The sequence below is a fragment of the Anser cygnoides genome, chromosome 14 (assembly GCF_040182565.1).
Source record: "Anser cygnoides isolate HZ-2024a breed goose chromosome 14, Taihu_goose_T2T_genome, whole genome shotgun sequence".
NCBI lineage: Eukaryota > Metazoa > Chordata > Aves > Anseriformes > Anatidae > Anser > Anser cygnoides.
Genome location: NC_089886.1, coordinates 18,251,188 through 18,273,554, shown reverse-complemented (window position 1 = coordinate 18,273,554; position 22,367 = coordinate 18,251,188). Strand labels below are relative to the sequence as shown.

At 37.3% G+C, this 22,367-nt stretch overlaps 1 protein-coding gene across 14 annotated transcripts in view; it reads right to left on the bottom strand.

Annotated features, from left to right (window-relative positions):
* The window catches only part of LOC136786400 (protein FAM210B, mitochondrial-like), a 324,869-nt gene that overhangs the window by 126,162 nt on the left and 176,340 nt on the right, over positions 1-22,367 (bottom strand). For 12 of the 14 annotated variants that reach the window (XR_010824954.1, XR_010824959.1, XR_010824949.1 and 9 more), the window contains exon 6: positions 5,595-5,708. The gene's annotated coding sequence lies outside the window, so the exon portion shown is untranslated. Of the gene's footprint in view, positions 1-5,594; positions 5,709-6,807; positions 7,331-22,367 lie in introns of those variants that run through there. The other 2 variants (XR_010824963.1, XR_010824965.1) reach the window with 2 other exon arrangements.

The following is a 22,367-nucleotide window of genomic DNA, read 5'->3' as shown; positions in this document are numbered from 1 at the left end:
TACCAGTAAAATCAACAAACATTTCAGCAAAGTATCAAAGTAAGAAAAGCAATGGAAAATGGAATAATCATTTAAACACCAAAGAAGGATAATTTTTAAGAACTGTTTTTGTGTTACATGGTGTAGGCATTCATATTTTAAGAACGAAAGGAAACTTCTTGCAAAGGAGAGCAGACTGAATTTAAAGATATTTGACTTTTTTCAACTGTTGCATAGAAAAACCTAATCCACTCATCATAATTTTTCAAAACAGAATGCAACATCTTTTTATTTTGTCAACAAAATACCCATTATCATGAAGATTTCATAAGAAATATAATTTGAGCAGTTGAAATATAAATCTTGAATGCCAGAGCTAACTACAAACCAGCTTCTGCAACTCAAATGTTATTTCCATGTTAGCATAAGGATGTAATTTCTAAAATATGTAATTTGTCAAACATTTCCTCACATCCAAAGTTAGCCAGAAAAAGAAGATATGGCAAGAAACATCAAATAGCTGGAGCAACATGGGCCAAAGCAAAATATATATATATATATATAAAATATATAGCACTTCAAAAATAACTGTCTCTTCTGTAACGTTTCATATATCACTACTCATTCCCCTCTTCTAGATTGTCAGTTTGCTTAAGGAGAGGTCAGTCCCCTATTCAGAATTCTATCAGACATAATACACTTGAGGGATGACTGCTGGTCTTCTGCATTCCCTGTTTGGAGTTCAGTGTTCACACTGACATATGTGCATAAAGCTTGAGTAATAAAGGTGTCTTGCATTAATCAGATTCACCTTTACAGGGGAACTGTTCCTGCTGATGCTTTCAGAAGTACTTTAAAAATGAATATTTTATATGAGCAACACCACTAGTGATATCTACTATTAAGGTTGCTGGGCACTGTTAGAAGTTTGCTTTCTAGTCAATTTTAAGTTTGCTTAACTTTAAACTTTTGCATCTATATTCCTGAGAGGTATCTACCTCTCAAACCTACAGATATACCTGTGCATTTATGGATCTTCATATTTCAGAATAAAAGTAATTCAGTCTTTCCTGAAACCAGAAAACAAGTTGCTTGCCAAGGTCAAAGTGAAAAATTTGAAAATTGTTTTGTTCTCGGGTTATTGTATCTGCATGTTCAAGACTAAGGATTGGAAAAGGTATAGAGATGCTAAGAAGTCTTGAATTTCATACAGTCATCAATTCAAATGTCAGGACTTGAAAATTCTCATTTCACATAGCATAAGTAAGAGATATTAAGGTTTGGTTGCTATGCTCTATCTGAATTTCATTGCTCCTGAGAGCATGATCCATTTTGTCACAGTTTACTATGCTCAGACAGGACTACGTCATCTCCCCAGTGCTACAAGATACATGGCAGATAAGCATGAGTTTTGAGGAAGATGTTGCTGAGAGAAAAGAGCCAAAGAAAAATGAAGGTAGAAGAATTGAGGAAGACTTCTCAGAACATACCAAAAACTATAAAATATCTTTCCTTTTTTTTATATGGAAAATCAAGTCATCAGTTTTCAAAATTATGCAGATAAAGTCGATTGGCTCTTTAGGCAACTTTTATCTACATGACTCAATGTCCCATTTGATGCTAAAAATAAAAATGAATATTGTACAATTGATAGTATTATTTATCCTGTAAGCTGAACAAGTCATAGGTCTCATGAAAAAAAAAAATATATATATATATGTAGCCTAGTAATTGGAAAGTATAACGTATATGCCCAGAGTGGGGCAAACTGAACTCTCAAGGGTAGCCTCAGCATTAGCATTTACTGCTTTTTGAGTCTTCCATTTCACAGCCTTCCTGTTTTTTAAATATAACTTGGAATCTTTCCTATTTTCTTTTTAGTGTTTTGTTACTGTTCCTTTGAGATATACCACAAACTTCTCTAAAGTGCACTAATTAAATTTATAATGACATTGAAATATCTTGTTCCAAATCCCTTGCAGAGACTGCTAAACATTTTCCACTTTGTCTGTGTTTCTATCTCTTTCTTTAATCTGCAAGAGGGAAAATATACCAAAACCTGACTTAGGAGCTTGCAATGTTTGCCTGATGCAATTACATTCTTTCCTCTATCGTTAATTCAGAAATGTGTCTTTCCAGGTATCCATCTCCGACTTGTGAATAACACCTCTCGTATCATTTAAGGAAGCAAACTATATATAAAGTTTTGCATTTCCCTGTCAGTGTTTCCTTCAGGGGAATTTAAAGGGACTTCAGCACTATTGGAGAGAATGCCTCAGTCATGACATATAGATGTGCATTTCAACTATCCAGCTGAGCACAAAGACAACCCCTTCTACCTTGTTACCCGGAGCTTGCTGAATGTTATGCAGGTGTAGTGCAGAAGACTGAAGTCACAAGTGACTTAGGAAACCAAGATTGAAAAGGATCACACAGTTTAAAGAGTCCCATTATCCTCAGTTGCATAACTTATTCATGGCATGTAAGATCCAGCCACTTTTAAAAAAGCTAAGCCAAAAAACACTCAAAGCATGTGAATTTACTGTGCATAGGGAGGTAGTAATCTCTCCGTTACCACCCTAAGCACGCAGTCTGGTTGGGCACTAATTGTCATGCCACTGCTCATATGCTTTCCCATCAGCTGTTGCGGCTTGCCAACCTCTCTTTCCCCATAAATTGGAAAAACTTAAAACCTTTAGCCAAAAGACTGAAAAGCCATAGAAAAAGAGGAAAATTAATAAAGAGAACTACTAATAGCATGGATCATTGCAATAATATTTGATAAAAATGCTAAATTTGATTTGCCAGTCACTTTCCCAAAGTGAAGGACAACTGGTTTGGCTAGAAGCAGGTATGTTGCTCTTTCAGACTGAATAAAACCTTGCATTGATTTCAGGTGCTCTTTCAACCCCTTATAAAAGCACAATATGAAATCAAGTGAGCCTATTCCAGAAGTCCATTTTGCTAATAAACTACTGAGGGGCAATTATGGAAACTAAACATTTACATACAGTGGACAATAACACAACTATTTTGAAAACAGATGTTTTTGAGGAGAAATGTTGTACAGCATGACATAATTGGAATCATTCTTTAACATCGGAATGGTTTGTTATAATTACCATGGGGGCTGTTTGTACTGACCTACCCAGGCACCCTCCTGTTTTACTGATATTAAGACCACTTTTTTCCTGCATTCAGCAGGTGATTTTATCTCCCCACAGTGTTCAGAAAGGACTGAGTCAAACCTTGAGGGCCTAATTCTCATTTGCTCAAAAGCCATATTGCACATCCAGAACTCAAGGGCTTTTTTTAAGTGGGCGCATACTGTACTTAGGCAATGAGGTACAAACTACCTTTAGTGTAAATAAAAAGCAGGGCACTTAGTGTGCATGTTTCACAGGTCATCACGTGGTGAGAGACTGTTTCCTGTAAGTTTAATAGCTTTTAGCTAGTGTGCAATTTCAGTATAAGCTCCCTACTGAGTCATTCTTCTCCAGAGCTAGGGAAACCACCTGCTTTCATAGTTATTGCTAAGAGCAATAGATGGCAGTCTTAAGAATAAGATCATATTTAGAGTTAGGAAAAAAAATAGGGGGAAAAACTTCAAATTCTATGAAGAATTATCCAAATAATAGAAGCCTGTAGCTGTCACCTCCTCAAATCACTCACAGAACCCACCTCACAGATCTTACAGTCTGCTCTTCAAGTGTTTTAATGTAAAGCTGTTGACTAATAAAATGCCTCTGAATGTTCTGAATGCATGTTGTATTCAAGACATTTCTATCTGAACTCACAGGACAAGATGATCTGTAACACAGAACCATCAGGGTGTTGTATATATCCATATATCCGTATGTTCTGATAGACAGGCATAGGCTTCAGACCGAGTCTTGTCTGAGATTTAGAGGGGATATTACCAGATGTCGTGCAGAAGATGCAAGTCTTGTTCACCTCCTTTTTTGTTGTTGTCTTCCCCCCAAAGAACGCACTGTGGAAATATCAGTGACTGACACTGAATAGAAGCAGTTTCCTTCTCAAAAATGTCATGTACTCTTATAGAATGAATTGAGTTTTACAATCCTTTTACTATTCCATTAACTGCATCCTAAAGTACCTGCCATTCTATCAGTTCAAATACTTCACACTTGTAAGATGCAAGCGGAGAAAGTTTAGGAAAGATAGAGAAGCTATAAAATGATGCAGGGTAGAGAAAAAATTATTATGGTTTTGATTAAAATGTACTATAAAAAGTAACTGAAAACTAGATGGGGAATTACAGCATAGGTGACAGAGGTCTGCAGACTGACTATTCCAGCTTCCCTGCTGGGAAAATGCAGCCCCCAACAGCAGGGGAGTTGGACCGGACGATCTCTTGAGGTCCCTTCCAACCTCTACAATTCTGTGATTCTGTGATCATAATGGTCAGTACTGGCTTGAACAACCATAAGTTACAGCTTTCCATCCTGCTGTTGATTTTGAAAAATATATCTCTATAAATATTTCTACTTGTAGAAAAGTCTATTGTGTGGTAACATTTATTTTATGATTATCATATATTAAATGTTTTTAAATGAAAGTATGATAGCAGAGAGGACATAAATCTGAATTAGATTCAATGAATTCAAGACATTCGTTGTATTCTTTACTTTTCCATTAGTTGTACTCTGGCATTATAATGTCTTACCATCTTTGATCTAAGTTCGTGGTTTAATAAAAGCCAAAATCAAATAACCTCAGTAGCCAGTTTCTCTGCAGATGGCAAAATAAATTTTTCAATTATTTCTTTTAGCACATTTTTCATTCAGAACAGTCAATAATTTTACAACTTCAGGAACAGTCTTGAAGATAGAGAATAAAAGATACAGAAAAACCTGGAGGTTTTTTACTTAGATTTTGCCAAGAAGCAATGAGACATGACTGAAAAGCACATAAAGTTTTGAAAATGTTATAAGCAGGCACATGTTATTATGAGCACAAGTGAAAGAGATACAGCATAGTGGTAGAGCTGACTACATTTTCCTTCATTTGTGTAGTCTGGCCTAATCAGACTAATTTTACTAATGGCTTTAATTTAATATATAGTCTGAGCAACTTCTTGCCTGTTGAGTGCACATGCAATGATGCCTACAACGTACCTTATAGTTCTGGTCCCACATCAAGAGGAAACCAAGACTCCAGGATTTGTACTGAGAGACAGGTGAGGGGCAAATAGGAGACCAGAACTGTAGAACAAGCTCCCTGCAGTCAGGAAGCATCCAGATGCCCATCTAAAACAGCAAGCAACATCATGGAGCACCTCTGCTTCCTGAGGCAGGCCTGCCAGTATGTTCCTAACTAACAGCTGGAGCTGTTTTGTCACAAACATAAGAATTACATTTACTGGACTTATTCTCATATGTAATTAAAAGAGAGGAATCAAAACTCGAAACTGAAAAGTTGTTGTGTTTCACAAGGTGTCATGCAATGTGGCTTTATTCCAAAGGAAGAAACTCTGCAAAGTCTAAAATCCTGTGTGAAAGAAAATTCAGAGGAAAAAATTACATGTTCCACCCTCATTTGCTTTTAAGGAGGAAAAAAAAAAAAAAAAAAAAGCTGATTTTGAAAGTACTTACTTAATTCTGGATTCTCAGAGTAAACTGACGTCATTCTGTTGATTTAACTGGTGCCATAATGTTTTGCTGAAGACAAGAATCTGGCCTGGGTCATCTGAAGTAGCTACTGTTTCCCTATGTTGTTTCAAAATAGAGAAAGCAAAAACAAAGCATTTACTAGGTGAACATATTTATTACAAGCTTCTACACATGTTACAATTAAAATTAGAAAGGAAAATAAATGAATACTTAGCATTCTTCCTAAGTAAAGTATGCATTCAACTTAATTAAAGAAGGAAAAGTTATCCTTTCAGTTATTAAGCAAAAGAATATTTTGTATGAAGGATTTTCTTGAGCAGCTCTTCAAGCATTAATTGATATACTGTGGCTTAGTGGTTTAATTATTGGTTTCAAGAATTACTTAGTGACTCCAGAGAGTGGACCATTGGAGGTCATCCAAAACTACCATCTGGCTCACTGCACTGAAGAATGGACTTTACTGTAAATACTCATGTTAGATATTTCAGCTACTTCCATACAGAGGGGAAAATAGCCCACTGATATGGCCAAGAACTTCTTTCTCCAAGGTATTGTTCTGAATGCAGCAAAGGAATAAACAATTCTGTTGTTTGAGTGATCCCAACCCCACACTTCCATCCCTGTTGCTCAATTTCAAAATAACCATCTAAAACAGAAAAAGTTCAGTGATTCAGCTGACACCAACTTGAATCACAGAATCACCAAATATCCCAAGTTGGAAGGGACCCACAAGGATCATCCAGTCCAACTCCTGGCTCCACGCAGGACCACCCAAAAAAACAGACCATGTAGCTGAGAGCTTTGTCCAAATGCTTCTTGATCTCTGGCAGGCTCAGGGCTGTGACCACTGCCCCGGGGAGCCTGTCCCAGTGCCCGACCACCTCTGGGTGCAGAACCTTTCCCTAACCCCCAGCCTGACCCTCCCCTGTCCCAGCTCCATGCCGTTCCCTCGGGTCCTGTCGCTGTCCCCAGAGAGCAGAGCTCAGCGCCTGCCCCTCCGCTCCCCTCGTGAGGGAGCTGCAGGCCGCCATGAGGCCTCCCCTCGGCCTGCTCTGCTCCGGGCCAAACACACCAAGCGACCTCAGCCGCTCCTCATATGTCTTGCCCTCCAGACCCTTCACCATCTTTGTAGCCCTCCTTTGGATGCTCTCTAATAGTTTTATGTCCTCCTAATACAGCAATGCCCAAAACTTACTGCAGTACTTGAGGCCGCAGCAGTGCAGAGCAGAGCGGGACAATCCCTTCCCTCAACCGTCCAGCAGCGCTGTGCCCGATGGACCCCAGGACAAGGTTGGCCCTCCTGGCTGTCAGGCCCCGCTGCTGGCTCATGCTCAGCTCGCTGTCAGCCAGAACCCCCAGATACCTTTCCACAGGGCTGCTCTCCAGCCTCTTGTCCCAGTCTGTGCCAGACTCGTCCCAGATGCCAAATCCAACACTTGCTCCTGTTAAACTTCATATTGTTAGTGATTGCCCAGCCCTCTAATTTGTCAGGATCTCTCTGCAAGGCTTCTGTACCCCCGAGGGCATCAACAGCTCCTCACAATTTAGTGCTATCGCATTCAAGTGCAACTTGAGTTGCCATTTTAAATGTAAAGTGCTGAAGGCTAACAAAAGGGTGCTGGAAGTTTTGCTGATGCATTTTGCTGCAACCAGCAATTAATTGTGCTAATTTTAAGCAAAGTAAACTACTTGATAGATTGTTCTCAAACTTAATATTTCTAACAGCCCTTTCATTTCATACAATAGATGGCTGCACAACAGAAACAAGGAGAATTTTTTCCAGAATTCATGTAAGAAGTTGTAAGGAATGTACCTCCTTATGTGATACAAGGTACCATGCCACTTAGAAGTTTGTCCAGGTGTGGATGTATCTAGTGACAACGAAGATTGCATCAAGACCAGAACAAGACCGTATTTTCATTTAAAGAGATAAATTCAGGGTGTTGTGCTGGCTTTAGCAAAGTTTTTGTGCTTGAAGTTATCTGGTTAAACAGCAATGCCAGTTGCCTGCATAACCCACGTATTGGGGCACTCCCTAGGAAGAGCAGGCATTCAGGTCTAAAACAGATCTACCCAGTTTGATTTGGAACAAGCTTAAGAATGTTTACTGAATGTGAGACTGAAAATATGACTTCAAGCTCAAGAAGAAAGACATGTCTGAGCTTCAAGGGACATCAAAGAAAAAAATTCATTCTGATGAGAGGATAATTATACTACAGAAATAATTTGTTCCCATGTTCATATCCATCACTTTGAGTATCAGCTATCAGCACTTCAATAAGCAAACTTTCATCTCTAATACACGCCCCAAAAAATCACCTAACTCTCTCCAATCCAGATCTTTATGATGCTGTATAGTTCCCTAACACATAAGATTCTGTACTATTCTCTTAAAAATACTTGTATTGTCTTCCTTAATGACTGTTAAAATGTAGGGGTTGATTCATTTCACTGCCTTTTTAAACTTTCTGTTACTACTTATTTTACACAATTCACATTTAATCTTAATGAAAGGAATCAAATGGCAAGCTTCCCTGTTATTAATAGTGTCTTAATAGTTTCTAAATCATCATGTATTTAAAATGAAAATTCCTATTACATGATGTCTCTATAGGTACTCCACAGAAACAAATGGCTGCTTTGGGAGACTTGCAATGAAGGATTTCAGGAACTCCTTCCAGCTCCATGCCAGAAGTTTGAATTGAGTTCCAAATGGGAAAGAGTGAAACTATTTGATAGTGACATCTACTTTGATGGAGGGAAGAGGAATTAGCACCAATTGTATTTCTGTTGGAAGTTTCTGGAGAATCCAGCAAGTTGGTTTGTATCAAAGAATATCACCTTGGAAATTATGATAGTGAATCCAGAAAAATAAAAAAAATGAGGCTATCATGAAATCCAAATAACTAAATATACATGTGTGTGCATAAATATATACTTATTACATAGATACATATTAATATAAAATCAATGGCTACATGTCTTAAATTATTTAAAAAGCAGAATTCTTTTATAAGGTCATCAAGTTGTTTTGGAATAATTAGAGAAATTATTTGGCACACAGTTCTTTGCTTGGACTTGAAATGAGAGCAGAAGTTGTCCAAGCTAAAAACAGATCAAGTTCTGCATTTTATTTATATGCATATACACACACACAGAGTAATAAATACTACTATCTCCCAGGAATGTACTATCCAAACCAATGATGTACGTATATTACAAAAATATTGTTTTATGCCTGCTTTTTATTTTGATCAAGTGTAGTTATGGTTCCCTCCTTGTTTTACAGACTATTCGTCTGGAACTTCCACCTGTTTTTCAGGTGTCACATACACACATAGATTTCAAAGACGTTCTGCATTTCCACATCTCATTACTTTAAGAGAATATCATAGACTCTTAACATCCATGATGAATCAAGCCATAAGTTTCGCCTTTTTTTTCCCAGTATATTGATTACTAACACATGGCATCTGCTCCCCTAATTGTACTGTATTTAAACATAATTTTCATTCCTCTGGATAATAACAAATACAGTTGTGTTTGACCACTGGGACTGATCAAGAAACCAGTTAAAGAACTTTCCTGTTTACCTTTAGAAATGCATATTCCCTCCAAAATACCTAACAGGTTATCTAATCAATATTAAAGCAATTAAACCCCACTGTGATCTGTCCCTCCTCCAGATTTCTTATGTATTATTGTCTCCTTCTGGCTTATATGCCCTCATCTACTTTCACTAACTGTCTGGAACTGTATATTACACAAAATAATTGATTATATTTATTCCATTAATGTATCAACTTATCTTCCTGTTGCAACCATCTAAAATGAGTGTCCCTTTCTTCTATCCTATCAATCATTTCTTTATAGTATCATCCTTTTCAATGGTTTATTCCTCTTTCATCTAAGGGAACTATCTCATAACCAGCCCTTAAATATGGGGGAGTTTTATTTACATTAATATTGACATAAATACTTTGTCTCCTTTTGCTCCTCTTGCTTTAGCTTCAATGTTTTAACAGTCTCTTAGGCTCCTGTGACATTTCAGCATTTTAGTGTGGTACCATACATTCTGATTTGTTTCAGGCTTATTCCCAGCATAATGAATGACAGAACTGGTATTTTTCTAATTAAAAAAAAAAAACAAAAAAAAAACAAAAAAAACCAGCTGCCTAGTTTGAGAAAACAGACACTTATTAAATAATGCATATACTTTGGCCATTCTGTCACACAGACTACTGATTACTGATGACAGATACTCTAATACAGCAGTAATACTTTGATCTAAGCATCCAATTTCAAAAATATGACGCACCAGGACTGCCATGATGACCTCATGCTTTGTTTTCTGTCACCTTACGGAGCCAGTTTTTCCTTGCCCTCTCCTACTCTGTTTTATACCCTGTCCCAGAAACTATTAGACCATTACCCTGCAGGAGTAAGAGAAGGGAGGAGATGGTTGTGGCCCTCCATTTGCTGTACAGTTTTGTGCCTAATGAGCTGAAGTTAACTGTCCCACACATGCACTGGGGTAGGTGTTCTAAGTCAAAGGAAAAACTTGTGCTGAAGAGAGGAGAAAAGGATGTGCTATCAGCCTGCGTCCCTGAGGTCTACGACCTCAGCATTTCTCGAAGATGGATCCTGGGGAAACCAATTGGAGAGGAGGAAATAATGGGAAAGAGAAATCTGTCCCCATGAAAATTTCTAGTAAATTAATGAACTTTTCCTAGTGAAGGTTTCGAGTCAATTATCTAACAGTCTTTCATATGAAAACTCAGATTCTAGAGTTTGTCTGCTGTGCAGTGCTGTTGAATGGCACAAGGTCTAATAACGTAAAGTGCCTTTATTCCCAGTAAATATTTTTCTATCTAAAAAAAAAATCATATTAGATTTGTACGTGCAGGAACGGTGCTAATTGCTCTGATTATAACCTATACAGGTTCATTCATTTTTTTAAGGTACCAGAAAGTTTACAAAGAATGAAAGGAAAAAAAGAGGAAGGTGAGATAAAATAAGAATGAAATGATTCTTATTCCAAAATTGTGCAGTGTCTGTGAATTATGTCTCAGTGGGTTCATCTGAAAAACCTCTGAGAAGACAGAACCAAAATTAGAGGCAATCATCCATCTCACAAATTTATGAACTGAAATTTTAAATCAGCTCTAAAAACAATGGAAAGAATAATTATGAAGGTAATAAATGACAACATGAAAGAGAAGTGACAGTAGACCAAACATAAAGAAGACAAGCACAACTTCACAGTAGATAAAGCTTTTTGAGACTTTTACCTAAACTTTAAATAGACAATAGTGTTTTAATACTATATAATTAGAATTACTTAGTCCCAAACCTTTTGCCTACTCTTCATATTCTGAAGTGAAAATTAGTATTTCTGTGTAGACAGGAGATGATTTGTAGGAAAAGTACATACACCCTTTTCAAGAAAGTGCTTTGTATCTTAGTTTTAATAAAGTGACGAGTTTCAGAATTAAAATCAACAACCCTTCAAAGTTTCCACTTGCTATCATTTACATCATACATTACAGTATCATTTGCCAGGTTCAGTATTTGAAATTACCTGCCCCTCATTTTCTACTCCTGTTTCCATGTAGAACTTACAGTCTTTAGACACTTACTTTTTGAAAAAATAAAATTTCTGACCTTGAAAATGTTAATAATTTAAAAAAAAAAATAGATCTTACTCTGGTTATCAATCTTATTTCTTCTTTTTATATTTTTTTCTCCTCTGGCTGTGCACTTTATTTTTGAAATTATAACCTGAAGGACTTTTAAATATAAAATGCTGTGCAAATGTCTGCTAAATAGCATGATATAATGTTCTGGGGAATTAAGGCAGCTACCAACAATAAATTAAATGAGCATTGCTCAATCATTCTTCTCTCTTGTGTTTGTAAGTTATAGGGCAGATACAGTCAGTAGTGCAGCACAGCAGAGGGAATTCTTAGCAAATAAAAAGTTCACAAAGTCCTTAGGTGAGTTTTGTAGAGGCATGACTGAATTTGCACTGATGTACTTGCTGCAGGTAATGTTGATATGACAAATGCCTGCCAATATATTCCTGAAAACCTAACTTAAATATAGCAGGATATAATGTTTTTATAGATCTTACTCTTTTATTGCCTTTATCATTTTTCTTGCCCACCAGCTGCCTCTATTTTTCTACTCCAGTGGCTGTGTCTCCCAGTATTCAATAGGAGCACAGGCCAAACTCATTAATATTCATCAGTTCTGCTTTTCTTCCACTCTCCTAAAGTTCAAAAGGTACTGTAACAAAAAAACGAGGGCTCTACCCAGAAACTAATATCCCTATTTATCTTCATGTGTTTCACTGGGATATAGACACAAAAGAGTAACTATTTTGTCCTAAATCACAAGCTTTCATAAACTGCTGTAATTAAAACTCTAACATTTCCTTGAAGCTTAGAAGAAGCTCTGAGATTCACAATTCACTTGTGGCCACCTCTGTGGGAGGCCTCATGAAGGAGGTTCCTCCTTTCTAGCATCTCTAAGTTTCTCAAGAGCCATACACGTCATACAAATGAGCACACCTATGGTAGTGTGACACTTTTTTCAGTAATTCTCTTTAACTGTGCTGCAGCTCAGGAGGTTCCGAACTCTCACTCTCATCCTTTTCGATGCAATTTACTAACTTGATCCCTAGCTAAGACAGCAGACAACTATAATCCCTCTCTTTCCCCCAGATTTATATATAAAGTAACTGAAAAGTTCTACAAAGCTGCTACAAGCAAAATTAGGAACATTATCTAGGTCACTAACACGACAGAGCCAGCTCTTACATATTCAGCTCTTGATACCATCCAGCTCACTAAAGGACTAATAACAGAAAATTTTGCCAGGAGCTATGAGCTCATCAATTGCAGGTGTCAGAGAGAAGAGAAACCCAGGCATATTAGTCACCAGTCACAGGATGAGGCACCAATGTGATGCAGCTGCAAAGAAGGAAACGAGAAGCTAGAATCAAGCCAGGCGTTTCCAGGAGTGACTGGAAAATATTAATCATTGTCAAAATATCTGGAATGCTGAGTACAGCTCTGGTTATTCATACTTTCAAAAGTTAAGTGAGAATGCAATATGCACAGAAGAAAAAAAAGTTACTGTCAGAGAAATAAAGAAACTATTATATCAGAAGAAACTTGGAAAAGCTCATCAAAGAATATGACTGTTCTCCATAAATGCACTGCAGGGTTAACACTAGGAGTTGAAACAATTTTAGATAAAGGCCAGTGGTGGGAGATGAAGAAATGCATATAAACTGTGACTTCCCTTAGACTGGAAATTAGAAGGAGATTGCTAACCATTTCTAACCAATGACATTCCCAAATGCCTTTCCAAGTAAAGCAGTCAAGACAAAAAACCTAACTCTTGCTAGGTTTGAACTGCAGTTTATGAAACAGCAAAGGCAGTGTGACTTACTGACTCATGAAGCTTTTTCCAGTCCTTGTTTCTGAACGTGCATCTTCCAGACACAGCTCGTAAGCTGGAGGTCTTTATATCTAACATGTCTCTGCTCATCACAAACAGAGTATCTCATGAAAACTGGTCCCCAGAGAGGATAACAACCTTCTTCATGCAAAAAATACTTCTGTCAGAAGAAATGAAATAATCCTGTAACTGCCACGTTCAGACATGTATCACCTAATCAAACAAGGAAAAAGCACAGGGTACTAACAACTGATTGATAGCCCAGTTTTAGATTACAATTTACATTTTGTTTAATACACCTTTACCAATATTAGACAGTGCAAAGAGTCCTTTTTAGACTTTAGTGGACATTCACAGAAGATTATATAGAGAATTGTTTTTGAACACAGAGAATAAGGTGCTGTTTCTGGAGACTCAGAAAAAAAAGGTCTGAACCCGAGTGAGCAAACAAGTATTTCCAGAGACCAGCCTTATTCTTACCTTCACACGTAGCTAAAGGACTGGTTGAAGTTGGATTGTCTTAATACATACCTGCAGTATTTTTCTTTTTGTATTCAGCTAAATCAACAGAGATACCTCTTACAACTAGGGTTTATGCTTTCTATTCAGAACAGAGATGAGGTAAAGAAGGTGTGTGTAAAGAGAGGCTTACCATACGATGGATTTATATGCAAAAAAAAATTAAAACCTTTCATACATACATCCTGTATAATTTATATTCTTTTAAAATTTATGAAGCACATACACATTCTCTCTTGATTCATCTGGCAGCTCATAGCACAGTGTTTGACTGAAGTGCATGGACCTTCATGGCATGCTTTGCACTTGTACTCATCCTGAATGGAAAATTTTGTGTAGAATTTAATGCTGAGTCACCTCAGAAAGTCATTTTTGATTTGCACAAGTATTAATTTTTTTACCACCTTGCACTTTTGTATATATTTAGGAAATATAGCCCCAATAGAACAATTAAAATATTTAACAGTTCTAAAACATTAGTAGTATGCAGCAAGCAAAAGAGCCCTAAAGTCTTTGAAGGCTGATGTCTTACTCAGGCAATAGAAAACATCTTAAAAAGCTGAGAACTCTAACGCAGATAAGGGAGATCATTATCCTCTCCTGCCACATTCCTCGTTTTGTGTAACCCATCCCGCTCCCACATCTTGTGATGGGAGGTAGTCTCCCACGAGGTGGTGTAACTTCCAGGAGGGCAGCATTAAGCTTTCCAAATTCACATTAAATCACACTTACTTACAAGGCTAGCAACAAAGAGAAAAATTCCCTGTGCGATGGGAATTCCTAATTAGAATTCCACTTCCCCATCTCCTAAGCCCCCTGAATCCCCGTTGCTTCTCTTTTCTCCTCTTTCAAGAAATACTAGAGACCTGCTTGGCTGCAAATGTCTCCTCCCTCTAGGCAAAAGATCTAGGGTAAGTGTCTGCACATGCCTAAAAAATGTGCTGGGGTGATTTCTTATCAGTACATGAAGGCTTTATGGTCAATATTTCAAATGTGCTAGCAGCCCCCCAGACCATCCCCACATGAGGAGGACTTTACTTCAGAGACTTTCTGTCACAGCTTTAAGAACACAAGTGAGTTTGAGAGGTTACCATACTTGTCATCACCCTAAATATTCTAAAAGACTGCAATTCCAAGAAAGAAAAAAAAAAAAGAAAGAAAGAAAGAAAGAAAGAAAGAAAGAAAGAAAGAAAGAAAGAAAGAAAGAAAGAAAGAAAGAAAGAAAGAAAGAAAGAAAGAAAGAAAGAAAGAGAGCAATTACAAACTTTATACACAGGAGTATTATGCACAAAGAGAAGATGGGCAATATCAAGTTCACACAGGCAAAAACACAGGCTTGCATAAAAAGGTTTATGCAGTTGTGTTTTACAAACCAAGAAGTGAACACAATCACTGATGTACACTTCTGTGCATTGCACTACAGACTATTGTGTCCCAGTTTCCAGATAAATATCTAATGCTTCCCTACAATTTTCTATGCAAAAAGACCTTATTCTTGATTGGTTGGACGGTTTTCTACTCAGATCAATCAGTCTGGGATAATTTGTAACTCAGATGAAACCACTGTTTATCTGTCAGACCTTTCTTTTCTTACATAAAACATCTCCTAGCAGAACTCTAGGGAAGGTGATTGTGAGCTAATCACATCTCCAGGGAATTGCAATTCTTGAATGCACTTCACACTTCCTGAGCTTCAACTTCAACAGCTGTAATTATTTTGCAATAATTAGACTCTGACAATGCTTATATCTTAAATGTCTGCCATATCTAAATGTGTCAGGATCACAACCCACTTAGCATTTAGTCACAGGTTATTAATATCCTCCCCAATTTTGTTTATCTCCTCTGCACCAAAAGCATTCTTTTTTTAGACTTCGTAGCAGCTCAGAGAGTTCAAAACCCCAAGAACAGTTTTGAGAATCTTTATGCACAAAAGGAGGAGCCTTCTTTCTCATGTGCCCCTTGAAGCTGTAATAACAATTTAAAAGGACGGGGGGGGATTCATTTTTTTTTTTTTCTTTTTAACTTCTGGACTAAAGCATTGCTAATTGTCACACACAGTAAAAACCATCTACATGATGAAGAGTATGTTCCCCACTAACGTCCCCTCACCCCACAACACTTAATGAGCAGCTTATATGAGCACTTATGAGCAGCTTATATGAGCAGCTAGCTCATATTAGCACACCATCATTATCAGAATGCAGGAGCTGTAAAAATATGCAGTAAAACAGAAATTATTTAAATAGACGGTCATTCATAAATACTGCTCAAGTGAACACCTACAAGATAATTTTCTTGAATATTACTTGTATTAGCTGATGTCCTGTCTCTGAGCTAAACGTCCCTCTCCAGATCATGATAAATAATCATCCTCTCCCAAAATATAAACTTTAAACCTAGCCCTGGAAAATCAAGATGTTTTTTCTATTACTTTCCTCCAGACTCTTCCTTCTAGCAAGATCTCTCCTTAGTCATCGATTATTCAGCAAGCATTTTAGGCATATATGTTCTGTCTTTGAGTATTCCAGAAAGTTCTTACAAGCACAGGTGAGTAATCAGGTAACCTCATCAACAACAGGAGAGGAAGGAAGAAGAATTTGTTCATTCGGCTATTGGGCAGAGGAGACAACATCAATAACGTGCAAAGTGCCCATTCTGTTCCCTCTTCTGAGTGCTGCAGTGGCTGGACTTGACTGTCTAGGAACTGTGCCTACATATTCCTGGTGAAGGCAGAGAAGCAAATGGAAATGTGAGAGAGACTTTTGCTGATGAACTCCCTCAGGAATCAGATAAACTGTTTTCCAGTCCTGTGTTCAGGGAGCCCATGAGATCTCTCCATTCCTCTCATGGGAGTTTCTCCTTTCATCTGTTACAGAGAAAAATTACTGCCCATGTGTATTTGGATTTGAATGACCTCTGCTTGACTGACAAATAAAAGATTCCAAGTGGTTTTGGAGAGGCAGGACATATCCTCATATTTTTATAAAATACACAAAGTTTTTAGACTGACTAGAGGAGAATGGGAGTCACAGTTCCTAACAGCTGTTAGTACACGTGCTAATAGTGACTAGAAAGGACAAACTTGAAGAATATTAATATTAAAAGATAACTTTAAAAATATTCTCATTTGAAGAAATGGGAAAAAATATTTTATCTTCACTTCATAGTAGATTTTATATATTTTTTTCTCTTCACAGATCTGTTTGTATTCTTGATGTTTACTTTTGAAAAGACAGTACATTATAAATGGAGATGATTGTTATTTAATGCCTTTTGAAAGACATATCCATAAAGCTATGTCCAGAAGTAGCTGATTTACATACTCCAAAATAGTACTGAAAAATTTCATAATTCGTAGACAAATAACCTCATCTTTCCATCTGACATCATCTTTCCACTCACATTCATACTGATTTTTGCACTTATTTCATCCACCTATGTGAGTTTTAAACTCTTGGTCTATATAGAGACATCATGACAATTTGGTGAAAAGTTAGATGAGTTATATACAGCTGGCCAATCTGCCAACTAACACACAGAATATAGCTTAAAAAAATAGCTCTTAAAATCAGCCACATTTTTAGCTGTTGGTTTACAGGCCCAAATTCTTCACTCCTAGTTCTCTCACCTGAACCTTGAAATACCATAAAACAGGTAAGATGAAGAACCCAAGATTTTAACCGCACTGTATTTTCAGTTCAGAAAAACATCTACTTTTGTCCAGCTTTGCAAAAACTTTTATTACATACCTGCTGTAGAGATGGAAATACCCTCTCTATATTTATGATTTATTCATCATCATCTAGCCAAATTTTATGGTACTCTCACTGCACAGATTTTTGCTAGGTTTTGTAATACAGGGTTTTGTAGTACAGGTAGTACTGTAACGGTTTCTGTATAAGAAACGTTCCCAAATTCTTGGGCACTTAGACTTGCCTGGTTTTCTATGAACTGGATTCTACAGGCATGAAACACCATTAAGTAACAACTGACAGATCATTCAAGAAAGAGAAAAAAGATTAAGCACAACAGTAAAATCTTTCTTTGGAGGTTGCATTTGATCTCCTCAACAAATGCCAAACTTTCTGGGCCCCTGGAAGAACAGCCATTTTTGCAGTTACTGAGGAGGAAGACGGGAGCATTCAAAGGGATTCTTGCTGAAATCCTAGTGAAAATTCAGCATTGGTAAAATACAGAAAAATGTATTTTCTTAGTATGTTTTGTGTTGGTTAGTTTTAGTCAAGCAAGAACATGTAGTCTTTGAATTAAATATGCATGTTGACGTATTGCATGGTTTCTCATTCTGTTTTGCTTTAGGAAAACAAACAAACACTGGGTGAGAAGAAATAATTGCTGGAGATTTTAAATTCTTCAGAATTCTGAGAGCAGAAAACACTGAAAGAAGCTATAATTTGATTCTAATTGGAAATTAACACATTTCTCTATAAATATAGCTAAAGATTTCATCCAAATCAAGAGCCTCTCACCTTGAAAGAGCAACTAGCATTTTTTCGTATTCCCACACTGTAGAACAAGATGAAATTGAAAGGTATTACTGCCTCTAGATAAGTGAATATAAAAATTTTCTATCTCGTTTTACATTTTTCATGGTTTCTGGTGAGAAAACTTTTTGAATTGATCTTATTTATTTCCAATGTACCAAAAAGTAAATTCTTTGGCAGCTGTTATTAATGTCATATATGCTGAAGGCAAACACAACCAGTCACATATCTTATTTCTTCAGAACTTTCAGAAGTGAGCCATCTGATCCCCCTGCTCCCTGCAACCATGGCAGATCTGCCTGAGTACGGCATGGATGCTCACTCATTGCCTGGTCTGTTCAAGAACTCCTTTGCAATCCTGTTACCAATTCCTTCACTTTCCTACCTGGATCACAGCCTCCATCCTCATGTGCTTTATGGGCAAAGTGTCAGAACTCAGTCACAATGTATTTGAAATATCCTTTTTGCACTGCTGATTCTGGAACATTTTTTAATCTGTTAAAGCACCATAAACAGTCCTCGACTGCCACAGTTAGGCTGCTTCTAGGTAACAGGACAACATACACAGGTCTTGCAGTGCATTACTGAGGAGCTGATTATTTCTTCCCTTAATCTGATCCCTTCTGTAGATGGCAATACATATCTCACATGCATCTTCTTGCAAAGCAACAAAACTGTCCAGAAAACAGATACCAAGAGAAATAATAAAATCCAGATCCCAGCTTCTCAGGCGCTATTTCACACAGCAGTGCAGAGCTTAACAGCCATAACATAAGGAATAATGTAATAACTCCTGCAGTAATGTTCACTTGCAGCAGACTACCTTGGATAGAGCACTTCTCTCTTCTTCCTAAGATGGAACAGCTGTATATATAAGCTAAGTATTTCATTTTTTCTGTATTTTTTAGGCATGTTCGAACATCTCTACCAAATCCCCTTGCTCAGGATTTTTTCCTCTGTAAAATGCTTGCAATTTTGCAAAGCAAGCTGATAAACAAATTAGCTGTTTTAGGCAAAAGTTCCTGTCACTCCAAGTGCTGAACATCAGGCTTTTTCCTCAGACAACAACACTGTAGGGAAAGCCCCATGGGATTGTCCATCTCCACACACGGTATCTTGTCTGCAGAGCTAGGCTTGCAGTTTAAACTACCGTAATGCAGTGTAAGATAACTGAATACATGTGGCGAATAACAATGCTGTATTTTGCAAACTATACATTAGGAACCAGCACCACTACAAATCAGCGAGATCTTTTGGACAGATGTTGCTGTGCACTGTTACACATGACACAGTTGTTAAGGACTGGATATGAATGCTGAATCCTGCTGGACTTTCAGACAGAATTTAAGGATCAGAAAGCAGTAATTTAAAACGGAACATCAGAAAGATACTAGCATTAGTGCCTTAACTGTTATAAAAAGGAAGAAAGAAGATTCCAGGTAGCATCATAGCACACAGGGAAAATCTGTGACTAATTTATCTGGCTTGTTTCTGTAATGAAAATTGTACAAGCAGATTAGTACTTGGCTGTTCTGTGCCACGTATAGGTATGCTTTCAAACACCAGAAAGATCTAAAAGACTTCTGAAAGGGGGGGGAAGCTTTTCACATGCTTTCCCGAGGAGCACTGCACTAGACAAGAGGAGAGCAAGGTTTTAGCAGGCAGATCTGAATGACCCCAACGGTTTGAACAGCCACCTTGAACAGCTGCCACGGCATACCCAAGGAGCACATTCCACCTGACAATATTCCTCGTCTCACGTTCATCGCTGAATTTGATGAAAACACTCCAATCACTTATGGTGATTGCTGCTATTGTATTCTGTGTAGCTACATATAAGCTAATTACATGAATATTTATTATCTCAAGTGTGACCTTTCTGTTTCTTATTACAAGCAGAGTCATTCTGAATTGCTACTGGTCCTTTCCAGGTGTTTTATTATACACAGAATGTTCTTATATCGACATCCAGACTCTGCATTTTTTTAATCTGAGCATGCAAATGGTATCAATTTCTTCATATTACTAATATAGTAATATAGCCAAAAAATACCACTAAAAAGGAAAGAACCACAGAAGGCTACTGCATTTTTCACCATAAAAGAAATGGACAAAACAAAATTTGTTTATTGCAGTTGACATTTTGGGTATAAATCCTGCACAATAAAACTAAAATGCTAACAGATTACAGATCAGCTTTGAAATGAAACAAAGAAAACCAGAGCCTAAATTGTTTATTCTTTATATTTTCCCAATAACTGAAGGAGAGCAATTTTAAGGAGTATTTCAAAATTATTAATTTCACTATTATTTTAAGTAGAGTTTAAATGTAAGTTATTTACCCCCCAAATCATATACTTTTGGCCCACTGAAATTATAATTCTATCAAGTCATCAAAAGCTTAGAAAAGCCAACATAGAAATGTATAAAATTTCCTTGGTGCTAATAAATAACAATCTAGTAAACAGCAAAACATGAAAATGTGAGTAGGTGTCTTTTTGCCTTTTTGGTTATTTTTATTTCATACAGAGTTATATAAGGCAGGGTGAAGCTAGGCAGCATGACATTTATTGTATTCAGAAGAGTCCACTTATTCCAGAAGACATCTTTGAATGGAAAAACAAACAAAAAATAGTTGCACTTAACGTACAGTATGTGGTTCTGACTTTCATTGAGTAAACTGCAATGAGGAAAATGGCCCTCACAGTAATCTACTGTGTCACCACAGGACATATACAATAGTGATTCAATCTCACTGCTCACGGGTAAGAAAGAAAAATTTCATTTGAGGAAGCAGAACATATCACATCTATGTTCAAATGGAAACAAACACTTTAGAACGGACAAGATCTTCATTCGATATAATCACATTTTAGCTGATCACTTTATGTTTTCCATAGAAATTCAAATCAGATCAATTGTATTTGAAAAAGAGGGGAGTGGAATGAGGGGGGAAAGCAAACAGAAGGTTTGCTTTGATTTTGTGACACAGATCAAACAATGAAAGTCCTGTGTCAAAGCATATTTTATGTAAAGATTACAACCAGTCTACATTACAGACAGAAACAGAGGAAGAGAGAGGAATAAAGGTTAATTCTCTGTGCTTTCAGAAACCACTAGCTTTGGAGGAGTAGGACCTGCAGACCACAAAGCATCTGAAACTTTAAGATACGAGCCACAGTGCACAGCAGGACAGTGAAATCTATTTGAAAAAGCTTTATCCACAGTTGATGACAGATGTTCCCTGCCCGAATAAGGAAAAAGATAACAGCAAAGAAAGAATTGCAAAATATAATCATTTCAAATTTGCAAATGGTCTAGGTGAACTAATTGTTGCAGTAAGAGCCCTAGACAGAAAGAAAAGATGGATCACATTCCCAGTGCAAATGAAGGCACTAACTAACTCATTTTTTTGCTTACTAGAATCATCGGACACGATTATTAAAGTACATAGTGGGAGACATTAATAGGTTGTTTTCCTCTAGAATCATTGCAGACACTCCCACACATACAGAAGAGAACAAATTGGGCATATCTAAAAACCTGTGAAGTCCACTTTAGAGTAAACTCAATGAAAAGTCAAAGAGGGAAAGGGATAAGGACAGCCAGCAGTCCTCCTCTCCAGCCTCTTTCTATCCCTGTGGCCCCTCCTCAGAGGTAAAAGAAATCCATGTGCAGCAGTTTCTGCAGGAAAACAGCTTTCTGAGGAAGCCTACTGCAGGGTGGTTTTTTTGTTTGTTTGTTTGTTTTCTTCCCTTTTAAGTTGTTTCAGACTGAACTGAGCCATGGGTATACAGAGCAGACAAATCTTTAACACGGATGTCTTGATGGTCCTTACAGGAATGGGGGAATGCAAGAGGTGCAATGAGAAGATGATGCAGCCTGCTGAGATGTCAAGTTCACTATTTTGTGAAAAAGTAGCTGATCAGTCATCCTCACTCTGAGCAACTAGTTCTTACGTTTTTCACTAAAGACTGCTTTGATACCATCGCAGTCAGAGTGTGCCAATTTCCGTGACTCCAATTTCCCTTGCCTTTCTTATGGGATTAGGTGGCAGGTTAAAGCAGAAGTACCTGCATGTCATCCCTTCCCTCATCCCTGAGGCTGCACACACTCTGTGTTGCATGGCATGATTCATGTGGTTGAAAAGAAGAATTAGGAAATTATTACAAGATCCTCTGGCTTTGCTTTGCACTTTGGAGACCTGTCCTTGCTCTTCTACTTCTCAAGTCATTTTCTATACCCATTCAGCAGCGGAATGCAG